The sequence below is a fragment of the Cygnus olor genome, chromosome 27, assembly GCF_009769625.2.
Source record: "Cygnus olor isolate bCygOlo1 chromosome 27, bCygOlo1.pri.v2, whole genome shotgun sequence".
Classification (NCBI taxonomy): Eukaryota; Metazoa; Chordata; class Aves; order Anseriformes; family Anatidae; genus Cygnus; species Cygnus olor.
This window is the reverse complement of record NC_049195.1, coordinates 1,952,667-1,967,574: the sequence shown is the minus strand read 5'-3', so window position 1 is coordinate 1,967,574 and position 14,908 is coordinate 1,952,667. Positions and strand designations below refer to the sequence as shown.

Genomic DNA, 14,908 nt, shown 5'->3' with positions numbered 1-14,908 from the left:
TAAATTTGTCTTAGTTGGTGGGTCCCCACTTGTGCACGGATGTTACATCTGCTGAAAGCCTATGCAATGCACCACCTGGCTAGGAAGGGTAAACTGGAAGCTGCTGGTAAGACAAACCTTTAAAAACCAGTGCCTAGAAAGGGGCTGAGCATTTCTACAAAAGCCAGCCCAGTGTGAGCATGTCAAAGGACTCGAAATGCTGACGGCCAGCACGTGTAGCTGGTGTTAACGGCATGAAGGTGCCACAGCTGGATGTCAGGCAAAGGTTCTTCACGAGGAGGGTGGCTGGGCACTGGGCAGCCTCCCTAGGGCAGCAGTCATGGCCCTGAGCCTGCCAGAGTTTAAGAATCCTTTGGACAATGCTCTCAGACACATGGTCTCATTTTTGGGTGGTCCTATGAGGACCTACAAGTTGGACTCACAGATCCCTATGGGTCCCATCCATTCCAGGGTATTCTACGATTCCAGCTTTCAGCACGGCTGGACCACACGTTTATTCCTCCTACGACAAAGCAGCTTGCCCAAGGTCATGATTTCGTGGGTTCCTTATCTTACCAACCTCACCAGGAGCCTCAAAGAGCCTTTATGGATGCTTGCTGGAGCTGAGCAGATCCACACCTTGTAAAAATGTACTGGAAAAGTCTACAAGAACTATCCTGATTTTACTTTTTTCTAATGTAAATACAAAAATTCCAAATTTCCCCCCCTTTCCTATTTTTCATAAACGTCCTATGTTTGCAAATGTTAATCCTACAAGTAAGTACGATTTATGGCACATCAGACACAAATCTTTGCAGATAATTTTATCATCTGCAAGAGATGAGCTGATCGCGTAGAAGGAAATGTGCTCTTAGGAAAAAAAATCACACACTGCAGGAGATACAGGCAAGAGTTTATTCTAACACAGCTAGAAAACCTGAGCTCATTATAGCAGGAGGTTGCCTACATATAATTCAATCTTGTAACAAATGCCTCTTTATTTTCCACGCTGAACTTTAAGCGAAGACTACAGCACTAATTTATCACAAATGTTCATTGCAAGGTGCACATCATTCAAACAGGTACATAAAAAGCAAAAGGCATTAAGAACAATTATAAGTTCTGCAGGGCGAGAGTTCCTCTTGCATTTGGATTTGATAAGCAGCAAGAATCCTCCCCCCATTTCTCTGCAGAACGCTGGAGAGCTTCCAAAACTCTTCCACTAGCTGGAGCTCCGCTGAAAACGTCATTTTACGTGACAGTTGAATGGCAAGCATGCAGAAGACAAGCTGCTCGGCAGAATTTGATGGGACAACTGTATTCACTTGTGGATCAAATTCAGCCCTAGTGCAAGAAACTCTTACCTCCCTTTGGATACAGTAATATCTGTGCCAATTTGTATCAGGGCTGGAATTTGTCCTCAGCCTTTAAGGCAGCTCTTTATGGTTCTATAAAAGCCAAGGACTGTTTGTGTTCTGGAGAGTTGAGAGATTGAGGTCTTGGCTTTACAGCAATAATACACAGTACATTAACCACCTGAGTCCTGCATGCAGCGCTGTTTACTTGTTTTCTCCCCTTCTCCAAACAGGAGTCAGAGGAATCAGGATCTCAACAGCATCCCTGAACAGTGGATAAACTTGTTTCCTTTCCAGCCGGGTTGGTTGAAGAGAACCTCTCAATTGTTTTCACTTAAAAAGTCATCTTTGTGTATGTCTGAGGTCACGTTAATAGAGGTTGGTGTGCCTCATACGTGTAGGAAAGGTGGATAGTCTTTATTAGTGTAAAAAAATAATAATTAGGTGTATCAGGCTATTCTTGAGCTTAGAGTTGCACGTTTATCTGGAGAAAGTGTTTCAAGATGAAGGAAGCCCAGCTATGGATGTGCACCTCCCTGTTCTCAGGCATGGCCCTTCTACTGCCCTTTTTCTCCCTCTTTTAGGTCCTAGATCTCATCAAGGGAATTTAAGAGAATCATGTCAAAATCCTGCCAGAAGCATCATCCTTGAGCTACCTCCAGTGAGGAGTAAATGAAGAAAGTTTTTGGGATGCCTCTCGAATCGAGGTGGGAAGCCCAGGAACCTTCCTGCTCAAAGGGAAAGCCCCAGAGGGCTGAGGCCCCAGAACCCAGCCTGCTTTCCTTCCCCGACACTGCTTCCAGAAAGACACGATTGTCATGATCAGTTTTCACTTACAATGAAACAGCAGTGCATGAACACCGGGCTCACAAAAGCTTTTTCAGGACACGGCTGCGACTATACAAACTATTGCAGAGGTGGGCAGATGCACCGCCACTCATTCAGATGTAAGTAAAAAGGATGGAAAAACACCAAGGACATCATTTGCAAAGCTGTTCTGCTTTTCATTCAAAAAAAAATATTAATATTTTAAAAGCATCTAAGTTGATGAAAATTAATTTTAAAAATATTTTTCTTCAGGTTCTAAAGTAACTTTTATTTTGTTTCATTATTGCTACAGAACTAGTGCCTGAGATGCCAAGAGATACGACCTTCGACGAGTCATTTTATGAGCTGGAAAATGAGAAGATGATGTCCTGCCCCTGCTTGCCCTTGGAGACTGGAGGTCTTTGAGGCAAGGGTGTTTGTGCAGGGACTGAAGCAAGCCTGCTCTGACCTAAGCTGGGGCCTTTTAGCTGCTACGGCCTCCGAGAGAGGAAATAAAAAGCAGATGACCAAAAGGAAGAACACCGAACAGGTTACCAATAACCTCCCCCAAAGTAAACGCAGACCCTGGGATTCTGCCATCACTATCTTACGGCCTCTTCCCTGGAAGACACAGTTTTCACTGGGGGGAAAAGGGGAGGAAGGGTGAGAATTTACCTGCTAGCAAACCAAAGGTAGAGGCAGGAACAGAACCAGGATGCTCTGGCACGGTGCCTTTTGCTGTCTCCTCCACGCCACTCGCTGCAGCCATTTGTGCTAAAAAACTCTTTAAATTTGTGGGTTTTTTTTCTGTGATCTTTAGGTTCCCATCCAATCCAAACCATTCTATGACTAACAAGGGGATGCACTCCAAAGTCACTGACACACACGTGCTGGACACAGAGGTGCCACACATGGGCTAAAAGCAAGCAGGATGCCATCCTCTGCTCTAACGCCTTGCCATAAGGGAGCGTACGGCCTCTCCAGTGCTGCACACAGTTGATTAAGTTGATGAATGAATGAATCTCTTCTCCAAAGAAAGCACCGACTCTATTAAACACCAAGCTTTATAAGCACTTCAAGTGTTCAGCAAGGGTTTTTGGCTAATGGGCTGGATTAGTTAGCTCGCATTAACTTCTGAAGCCTGCACCTCTGCAGATCTTCCCTGGAAATGTAATAAACATTGCATCTTAGGAGCCACGCACTTGAAACAAATGTTCTATTACAAGTAAAATTTGCATAAACCCCCAGCTACAGGAGCAAGATAAAAGATTTAGTGGTGGAAATTCAGGAATGTAAATCTTCCCTTTTGAAGCTGAATTGACATTGGAGAGGTTAATGGCTCAAGAGCGTTGCTGCCAAATAACAACTTCCTTCAAAACAAGCCGGACTAACTTCAGTTTACCTGAGACTCAGTGAAATCCCACATCTGCATTCAAGATATTTCTCAACATTCCCTGTCCAGTTTTCCCTTGACATTCAAAAATGATGTTCAGTTAAACACCAAGTCATTTCAACATGTATCCACATTTCAGTTCAGGCATTTTTTATTTTTAAACACCACACTGATTTTTATCAGCAGCTTTAGTTACTTGCATCAGAAATACTGGGAGGTAACTAACTTACTCTCTAAAATGCGGATGTTTAATACACAAGAAAGTTCACTTTAAAAATTTCAGTGATAAGAGTTCGGTTTCAAGTTCTGCTTCACATGGATGCAGCCATTAGTACCTAGATTTTTAAACAAAACAGCAATAAAAATCCTTATTCTGGAACTTAAAAAGTATGTGAGCAAGGATGAAACCATAGCTAAATACCCACTGAACTTGAGGAGCTTTAAAGAATATTGGCTTAGGTCCTAAATGAATACCAAGTGACCATATTTCTAAAATATTTTCCCTACCATCTTTCATAGCATGTTAAACGCCCTCATTCACCCTTAATTGCTTGCACTGCCTCGCACCAGGAGGCTTGAGACAACCTGAAATTCAGCCCTGCTATGAACTTGAAGCTAAGACACCTTACATCAAGTAACACCAAGAGAATTTAACACAATACCAAGTTCTTCGTGGTGACTGCAACTCCTGCTTAAGTATCTTCTTTGCTCACAGCACCAGACTTACTACAGGGAAGACTAGCTGAGGATCAGACAGAGATTAACGCTCTGTCTCGCACAGAATCACTCGCAGTTCTGCAAGATCTAATCACTAGCAGTCCCAGGTTGAAATAATTTCCTGGTAAACTGTTAAATCAAATTTTGGAAACAAAGCTTTTCAGAACAGATCTATTTCATGTTGGAAATATTACGAGTTTTTCCTTTCAGCTTGGTTTTGAAGAAAGATCTCCAACCATTCATTATCCTGCAGAGAAGGAAAAAGAAGGAAAATCTTTCTTGAGAAACAAGAATGGCCATGGATGTCTGAATGACTCATAGGACCGGGATTATCACCAAAAGGACAGACCCGTAATATAAGGACGGGCTGACAATCTCAGCAGAGTTTCTGGAAGAGGTCTGTGGTGGCAGGGAGCTCACTTTATTTTTTTCCCTGAAAGCAGAACGGCATGAGGGCACAAACTGCCACAGGAACCTCAGGCACGTAACTGGCAAGAGCCTAAAAGCTGGAGCACGGTGATGGAAGTGTCGTGCCAGACCATTTCAGCTGTCTCAGTCTGAGTACCTTGTCCTTACCCTGTTTAGGTCTTCAGTTCTGTTGCTCGTGTTCCCAATGAGGAAGAACACTCCATTTTAAAAACTAAGGACAAGCTGTATTTATCCTGATGGAAAATGGAACAGGACAACCACCACTGCCTTGCATTAGACACATTTCTAAAAAAACAAAAAACGAAGCATGAATATTTTCGGGCAGTTAAACATTATCTAGTTTCAGATTTGCTGGTATTCTATAACCCAGGTAAACCGAATTACGTGTAAATACTTGCCTAGTTAGTGATTACATGATTAAATTACACACAAATTCAGAAGTTGTCCATATGTAGTGGAAACTCAGCGTTACAAAATATGGAAGCTATGCTTTCTCATTAGTGCTAATATTTAGTAACAGAACACCATGACTTCATTGCTGAATTAACACCATAGATGTTGATAAATCAAATTCAGAGTTCATTTAAAACCCTAACATAATTTAGAGTAAAAATAAGCAAGACATACTATCACAGCTTTACAATTAGCGAAGCATACTGCTTCACCTTAGAGATAGATTGATTAGGTACATTAGGCAGATATAGCTGGTATAAACAATTTCAGTGGATTTCATGCTGCTGAAAAATGACAGCTAACAACCCTGGAACATCCCTTTGGAGTCAGTTCAGAAAAACATTCCTCTTCAGGAAAACACACAATCAGATACTTCCTGATAAACCCATTAAAATGGACAAAATACGGACTTTAAAGGTAGTTCTGAAATACCAATGGCTATGTGTTTTATTCGGTTTCCAATTGGAATAAACACAAGAGTGGCTAGCTGTTTTTTTATTTTAAATAAACCTTTTGTTCTGAAATTTGTGTTGCCTAAGGTAAATCTCATTTTGGCAAAAAAAATAAATCAAAATTGCATTTATTAAAAAAAAAAAATGCAGACCCCGAAAGTCTGAGCACTCCGTTACAGGGTGGTGTGAGGTTTTTTGGAGAACTGCTTTTACTGAAGTCGTCTGTGCGACATCCAAGCATTTCAGGAGAACTGTCAACTTGATTTTTATGTGAAGGTCTTCAATATCTGTAATTAGCCCAGGTTTTCTAAGAGTTACAGATCCCGCTGGGAACTGCCTGAGGTTGGTGTGCCTACATTAGGCACGAAGCATTAAGCAGGATCCCTTCGGTAGCTTGAATTGTAGGTGCAATTCCCTCAATCAATTCCCTGCAATTTCATGTTCAATTTCCTCCCCACTCCAGACAGAAGCCACTTGGGTGCCTCCTCCATCTATTTCCTCCCAAATCAGATTAACGGTCTGTGCAGCTCCCTCTGGGAGTCAGGCACAAGAAGGAAGCCTCAGGGTGTAGCCACGGAGCCCAAGCCACGTGGTGCTGAGCCCACTGCCACCCTGAAATCATTCCTATCACGAGGGGATCCCCCACCAGGTCTGCATCTCCTGGTTTTCACCAAGAAATTGAGAATGTGCAGCCACAGACAGGTGGTGTTGGGGGATGTATTGCCATTATTCCTGGTTTCCTGCACACACACACACATGTACGGTCTTAAGTGCTGGATGAAGAAGGTTTTTTGTCCTAGACAATGTCTCCTTAGCTTATTCCCACCGTGACAGTCCTACAAATGGCTCTCCGTGAGCATCCTACAGCCTTTTAGCTCTCTGCACGATGCCTTGCTGCTGACAGAGGCACACGTCCGCCAGCAAGCACACAGAATAGAGGGAAGAGGATCAGTGATCCCCTGGGATCTCAGCGGCCCAGCTGGAGCTGTGGCTAAGGCAGAGCCCTGCTACTCACTGAAATGCAGCTGCTGGATATGTCGTGGCCCAAACCGGGCAGTGCCTTCAGCAGCCTGCAGTTACCAAACGTCCATCAAAGCAAGCAGAGAGCATCTGGGATAGGGACTGCTCGGACCAGACCTGGGGATGAAATCAAGGTCTTCAGAGCCAAGCCTGAGCTCTCATCAAGCATTCGGGGGCTGGAAGAGGGCAGGGGCATCTCCATCTAGCTATGGATCAGGAACCTTTTCTGTATTTGAACTTAACCTGCAGAGAAAATCAGTGGAAGGTTGTGGATGGTAGGTCTTGGGTCGTGTCCTAGTAAAAATAAAATTGGTATCAGTGGAAGTTTGGAGCCTAAATATTACAAACGACTGGCAGGGGGGACACTATTCTTACTCAATTCTTGTATTTCTAGCTGGGAAAATGGGATCCCAAAATTGACATAAACTATCAGGAGAGAGATCCTACTAGGACAAGTGTAGAGGAAGAGCAGGCAGGAGGCACAGGGCAGAAGAGAGTGCAGCCAGCAGGTACTTCTGCATGGCCTCTTACATTTCCATTTATAGTTCATAACAAAGTAAACTCATCATTTACAGACATAATAAATAACCACAGGAATTAAACAACAGTGTATTAAAAATGATTATAAGCATATTAACCTAATAAATTATATGTCATGGTAGTAAGAAAATTATGGATCTATAGGACCATATAATACTGCAAAATTGATTCCATATAAAAAAAAAAGTTGATTAAAACACATCTATTAATTTTTCATACGGCATTAAAAATTTCATCAACTTTTAAAATGTCTGTAAGCTATACAGGGTTTACCATAAAGGCAGAATTTTATGATTTATTCCGTCGTTGCAGAGTGTATTTCATGTCTTAAACCCCTACATAATATCACACTGTCAGTTCTGCTCCTATCATGAACTAGATTTTAAGTTTCCCTTTCCTTCCCTACAGATAGCTCCCTAATCCTTCCAGCCCATCACCCACATGCCTTTCCCTTTAAAACCAAACCTCTCCACAGATTGCTTAACTAAGTGTGTTTCTCCAAAGATCAGGAGGAAAATCATGCACACCGCACTGCTCCCTCTACGGGCCAATTTCATCTTTCAATCAGTAAATGAAAAGGTTTCCCTAAAGAGAACTCCCAGAAAGGAGAAAGCCTTCTAAGCCTTGTTATTGTTCCTTGGGCAAAATATTTCTTCTAAATAGCTTTATCTGTATTTCATGGAGTATCTGCTCGTGACAAAAAGGCTCGCTGATGAAAAGCTTGAAGTGAGATTCCCAGTAACCTTCGATTTTCCGCCGTGGAGGGCCGATAAAATAAACAAACTATCCAGATATTCTAATTGGAAAGCCATTAATATTGCTTTCAGTGCTATTAGGATAATTTCCTATAGAATTCAACAGGACGGGGAGGTTGGGGTTTCAAAAAAGCTTTCACATTACTTAAGGACAGAAGATCAGCTTTGCAGAAGCCCCGCAGTGCCTTGCAGCAGTTCCCTACCTCGAGTCCCTCCGGTATCTTTGGGTGCCGAAGCACACAGGCATTCAGATCTTGAGTTTCTTTTAAGGCACCTCAGTCTTCATTTAGATACTTTAAAAAGCAAGATTCTCCAGAGGAATTCCTGCTCCCTAAGTATCGCATTACGAGCTGCTAAGCGTAGATCATTTGTACTTAACCTCCGAGGACAAGGCAAAGGTCCATCGAGCCAAGTCTCCAAGGGATCAAGAAGAAAGAGCAGAGCACAGGTCAGCAGTGTGGTAATAACGTCCACAGAGCATTCTCCTGACCTCCAACGCTCCCAGCTTCACTTAGCTTTCTAAATTGCTGGCATTTCAGGCCTGAAATACCACGGGGCTGGATCTTCCCACATATTTAAGAGCCTGAGGCACCCTCCTGGGCCCGGGGATGGCTCCGCACCCTTTGGCAGATGGTCGGATTTGCAACTGCACTCTTAAGGATCACAGCACCGTGATCACAGCTCCTCACACCACCTGCAAAAGGCATTAAAACAATCAGGGTGAGAAGAGGACATTCCTAACTGGGAGCCTTCCTCCAGCCCCAGTACTTGCTGTTCCCTCCTACTTGCACGTGAACAAACTGGAATCCTTGGCTCTCCCATGCCCCCGTCCCAGACAGGAGGATCGACCAGCTGACTGCACAGCGGCTGCCCTCGAAAGGCAAGGCTGACCTTCTGCTTCTGATACCTTGCTGGGGTCACAGGATATCCTGCAGCAACAGGGCGGATGGAGGGAGAAAAAAAAGCCCAAGAGGCATCACCTCGGTGCCAGCTCCCTCTGGTTGAGTCCTACGTGGAGCAGAGGAGAGGAGCCAGGAAAACGAAGCAGATGGAGATGGATGCTCTGAGTAGAAAAGGCTGCAAATTTTCCTGTCATTTCCCTTTTCCAGCAAGGCATGCTCTCAGCCAGCGAGGCCAAACACCATGCCTGTTTACCTGATCCTGGGGAAGCTCCTCCCTGGATTTTAGCACAGCAGGTGCCACAGCCACCTACGTCCATACTGGAAATGCCAGGAAAAGGCACCTGGGAGGTGAAGCAGAGCCTCTGCAAAAGGTCCAGCAGCCAGTTTGGGAAGCAGAGCACTCTGCTTCTGTCGAAAAAGAATGACAGCAATAGAGGAAAAGGCAGAGTTCTTTTTCCATGCAGCGATCAGAAAGATGGCAACCTGCTCCATCCGTTACCCACAATAAATAAGTGCAGTATTTAACGTGAACATCTGATAATGTCACTGCCACACTGACAAATGAAGGCACTGGAGAATGATTGAAACAAGTCTCTGTCACATACTAAAATACTGCCTTTTCATTAGATCTGCACAGAACTTACAGTGTGCAAAAGGACTATCCAGAAATTGATGGCTTTTTCAAGAGTTTTAAATACTATTTAAAGTTGTACATGAAAGCTGAACGTGAAGACACCACAAACGTACTCCTGGAAGCTAGAGGCACACGACTCGAATTGCACAGTATTTCGTCCTCAAGGCATAAGCAGTTATAAACAATGCAACATGAGGGCTTGTGATTAAAAACTACTGGTGCTAGAAGAAAGGGGATACTGGGTCCCTTATCACACTGATAAAAAGTAGGAAGCTTTTCCTCCTCCATTATCTAGTTATGCTATACCCAAAAGGTTTTGGTTGGAGTCAGGTGACAGTCTCAACCTATTTCTGGTTGAAAACAAATGCTTAAAGCCACATTTATAACTGGCACTAATTCCGTTTAATGCGGTAATATTAAATATAGAGACAGCATCCACACCCTGCATCCCCAACAAGCTGTAGGGTGACAGAGCCCTTCTCCTCCATCAGCGTTTAAAATTCAATGCTCAACATTATGGCATCGATCTAAGGCAAGCAGATCATTTGTTTCATTTTTCAATCACCCTGAGACGATTTGAAGGGGCAGAAAATGGGAACCAAGAGAGAAATAAATGGCAGAAAAAGAAAAAAAAAAAAGCTACAGAAGCTCATGCTACTGTTGTTTCCCCTGGTCTGGGCATCAGATGGTCTATGCCAGATCATCAACATCCAGAGCTGTAGACCAGAAAGGTCTTAAGAAACCAACAGCAGAGGAGTGAGCAAAGCATTGTGACTGTGTCTGAGCGCAAATTCAAGGCGTTATTATTTCTCCTGAGAAGACAGCGAGATACTAATTTCCTTTGGGATAAATTTGCTCCAGTGGGATAGAACAAACCGCTGGCACTACAGACCTTCTTGGACACGGGAGGGAGCTCCTATTAGGCTGAATGTCTCAGCAGGATTCTCTTCATGAGAAATTACAACGTTTTAATTGCCTCCACTGTCTCCTAGCAGAGGAATCAGTGTGTACGGTGGAACAAACACACTGGAAAGAACATTAATCCAGCAGCAGAAGGGACAGCCTCTCCTCCTGATGCATGTCACTTCCATTAGCGCTGATGGGAGCAGTGTGCCTACGCTGAGAGGCGACTGCAACCCCCCAGTTTCCAAAAGGTACTGCTATATGACTCATATTGGGGTGAGGATTTATATAACCTCCATCTTCACTGAAAGGCTGAGGAACAGGCTCAGGATCTCGCAGCGCCGTAAGGGAAGGAACAGTACGGCAGAGCTGGAGGGAAATGGCTATTTTGGGTTCAGGGAAAGAAGATAATTTAGGGATGAGGGTGAAGCGTTGGCAGGATGGCGCTAAGCTGCGGGTGACACGCTGCTTAGGGCAGAGGCTGGAGGACTGGGGGCAGCAGCTTTATGCTGGCAGAGCCAAGAAGCTGGAGCTGAACTTTCTGAGTTTGTGCCCTGACCCTGGGAGACAGCCCAGCTCTGCAGGGATGGGGAGGAAACACTCGGCTCTTTCCCCAGATCCTCTGCCAAGCCCGTGGAGCACACAGGCTGCGACAGGAGAGTGAGGTCAAGTCCGTAGCAGGGTGCTGAGGGATGGTGCTCTTCAGCCCAGCAGCTCCAAGAAAAACCCCTCTGCCTGAACCTCGGAGTCTGCCCTAGCTAAAAATATATGGCCAGTGGCTACACCTGCATAGTTCACCCCACGTACCAAACAGGACACTACAGAGGAATATTATGGCTGAAATTAAATTAAGTATCAGAAAAAGCTTGGGAACACTTGGATATGAACTGCTACAGAAACTCACTGCATTACAAAGGCCTCTCTTGATCCTGGATAGGGCAAACATATTCTGCCACTGCTGATCTACGAGCATGCGACTTGCAAAGGAGGGCTGCAACAGCAGCTCTGTTAGCTGCTCTCTGAAGAGACCCCTGAAATGGCAAACAGGAGAACCAGAAAAGGCAGGGTAAGGACTCGCACAGTAGACAGCATTAGAAAATTAATAACAAACTTGGGTTCATGCTTCAGTCATGTTCTATAGAATCTTTGTATATCAGAGATCAAGCAAGCAGAAAATTAATGCAAGACTGTCCAGCGTTGCAGGCAAGGACATTTCACAATGATAGCATTATTTTTTAATACTCTACAGGAAACAAATGACTTTTTCATTCCTCTGGGCGAGTTTTGTAATATGCAGGAAAATCATCAGTAAAGACATATTCAGAATCCCTGAGAAAACTGGAAGAAAGATGGGTTAGGAAATATTCTTGGCGTAGCAATCTTTGCTGCCACAAAACCAAGCGGATCAATTCAATTACTCCATGAAAGCAAAACCAACAGAAATAGTTATTGTGCAACAGTGGCTTAGTGACACTTTTAAAGCAGAAAGGGAGGTCTGGATGACATTCAAAACAAAATGCATGCTAAATCCTAAAAACAGGCACTGTATAACAGAAGAGGAGAGTGTAGCAACTCCAAACACACTGAAATCTTAAGAAATTGAGGTTTGGTGGTTGCCCCAATGAGAACTGGCACGGAAACTACGTGGTCGAGATGGCTAAGAAGCAGATGAAGGGTTGTACAGTCCCTGCAGAGATGGAAAGCAGCAAGTTGTCTTAATTTTGTCCCATTTCTGAATACCAGCAGAGCTGCTCCAGACGCAAGTTGAGGTTGGAACAGCCTCGGGACTGCTCCGTGTCAAGCTCACCACTCTCCCCTTTCCACCAGCTGCCAGCTGGCAAGAGCCAAAGCTGTAATTATTGGCGAACAGATCGTGAGGTGGAAATCTGACCGGAAGCCTGAGCCTAGCTCTGAAAAACAAGAAATGTTCGGAGCCATTCAGACAAACAGAAATAAAGCGCCTTGCCTGTGCAGCTGAGCACTGATGAGCGTAGCCAGGAGGGGGCTGCAGAGCTCGCCGGCTGGCAGCTGTGCTGCTCGCGCTGGCGATCGGGGAAAAACCAAACAAAGCAGGCTCGGACCGATTCTGACGCAATGAACATTAATAAGCAAAAATAGTTGTTGCCTACTTAGACCCTTTCTGTGCTTGAGCTCAGCAGTAGTGACAGAGTGTAAATGAAAAGAGGCAGGTTCAAAGAACCCTGCTGGAAAATAAAATCTGCCCTGCGAGCTACATTTTGAAAACCGAAGGAGCTGCTGTTAGAAATATCTGCAGCTCACGTCAACAGGACACAGCATGCTCGAACAATCTCTCAACCAGCCAAGCATGAGCCTAACAGTTTCCAGCGACTCCGGTATTTTTTGAACTTGTTCTGTTTGGGAAAGGTAACTCCAGTGTATCAGAAGGGATCAGCACAGAGGGAAGCAATTCAGCTCTGGCAGCGTGGAGCATTTCATCAGTGCATTGCTGGAGTGCTGGAACACGGGGCTGCGACCGCCGACAGCCTCCTGCCCGGGATCTTTTCTCGTTGCAGCCACCTAGAACAAATACCCAATGTATCTGGAAGATCAAGGCAATATCACGGCCTGATCCCTAACCACCCAAGAGTGAAACAGACTGGGAGAAGCAGCGTAAGGAGATGAATAAGCCTCTCATAATCCAAAATCTGTTGTTTATTTGCAGTGCCTGGAGGCCTCGACCAAAACTGAAACTACGCGGCGGTAACCAGTGCTCATGCGCTGAGTGAGAGCCCTTGCCCCGAAGAGCTTGTACTCCAGACAGGCGTGACAGATGAAGGGTGGGAGAAAGAAAACAGCAAGCAAGCAAAAGATCTCAAAACTGATGCACAGATTGAGGGACAGATTTTTCCACAAGCTAAATAGATGAATACAGATCTTTTATCCCTAAATGACTTCCCGTATCATGTGGCCACTGTGCCTGTGTATGTATTTGTAAGCGGTACAGCCCTGTACGAGCACAAGAGTTGGTGCTGAGTACTCACAGTGTCCACAAGATACACGTTTCAGAGGATTTCCAGCAAAGTAGCTCCAGTCTGGTCCCATAAACACCCAGAGCAGATCTGGCTTAGCAAAGTGATTTGGTCTCCACTCTCTAAGGCTGCTCTGGGACGTTAACTGACGCACATTAAGTGAGGACAATCTCAAGATCCACATCAAGAGTGGGATCTGCATTAGAACACCAACATTAAATGCGTCCTCTGCGAGCCAGGGATAGGATTCAGCTCTCTCGAGTCCCAAGACAGTGCAACATTACTCAAACCTCCCAGTTTAAAGGTGTTTTTGACTTTGACAGCTGTAGTTTCAGGTGATGCTACAAACCTCCACATGAGGGGTTTACGTACACCTACTTTAAGAGCCCTCTTTACTTTGTCATAATTAATCCAAGATCAACAAAGCCATCACAGAACTGAGCACAGACAGATGCTTAAGCAGGTCAGTCTGGTCTTCCTTCTAAAGACAGCACGCAGCGCTCTCATCTCACCCCATAACAGCAGAGGGAAAGCACCAGAGAGCAGCTCTTTGGCAGAGCCCCTCTGAAGCAGAGTTGGAGCCCCAAAAGTGGCTCTGTGCTGATGACAACCTGCACAAACCTGAGTCTCAGCACCTCTCTGAGCATGCACTGTGGCTGCCATCGCCATGTGGGTTGCACAGACCCCTCTGCTCCTTTCCAGCCTCTCCTCTCCAAATAAGAGAACAAAGGTGACAGTGGGACTCCAGGCCACAGTCTGTGCACCACTGTGGCAAAAAGGCAGAAAGAGGAAGGCTGAAAGAAACGATCCCACAGTAACTGCAGCATGAGACAGACAAAAGATCATGGAAAAGACATTGGATTTCTATTGCACTAAGGCTTCTCTCTGGGGAGCACAGAGCACGCTCCTGAGAACACTGCATCGAGGGTCTTCACTGCCAGCAGTGAGCAGTGAGAGAACCTGGAGGAAACAGAAAGGGTCAGATCAAACACCTCCCACCCACACAGAGGGGCTCTGGGAAGCAAAACAAATCAACTTATCTCCAAAAATGCTTTCCTTCTCACCAGGGACTGGACAGGCTTCCTGAAACACAGAGCATGCTGTTTAAAGATGACACTGCTAAAAGGTAATGCTCTTTTTCTTTCATCTGTCCCCAAACAAGAATGGAGCAAATGAGGGATAGTTTTAGGTATACGAAGACGAATAGGGAATAGAAGACAGAAGATTTATCTTGTTGATAAATCAGTTCTGTAAGAAGAGCAGAAAGCACTGGCCATTTCTTTGTATCTTTTAACATCATACATAAGAATGTTTTTCAATCAATTACAATGGGCTCAGGAGATTACTGGGGATTTCAGGTGCTAAATGAATGGCGCACATTTGGCATCTGGAAATAATTCACACTTGCACAACACAAGACCTAGTGCATCTGTATCTTCCGCAAAGCCAAACGCGGATAATCACACAAACAGACATGACTCACAGCAAGCGTACTCCAGTCCATAAGTTTTCACACATCAATTCTTTGTAAAATTTTATAAAGAAACCTGTTTTCAGCCTGCCACATTTGTAAGTCAGA

At 44.6% G+C, this 14,908-nt stretch overlaps 1 protein-coding gene across 2 annotated transcripts in view; it reads right to left on the bottom strand.

Moving 5' to 3' along the window:
* The window catches only part of LRRTM4 (leucine rich repeat transmembrane neuronal 4), a 207,634-nt gene that overhangs the window by 1,468 nt on the left and 191,258 nt on the right, over positions 1-14,908 (bottom strand). The window lies entirely within an intron of this gene.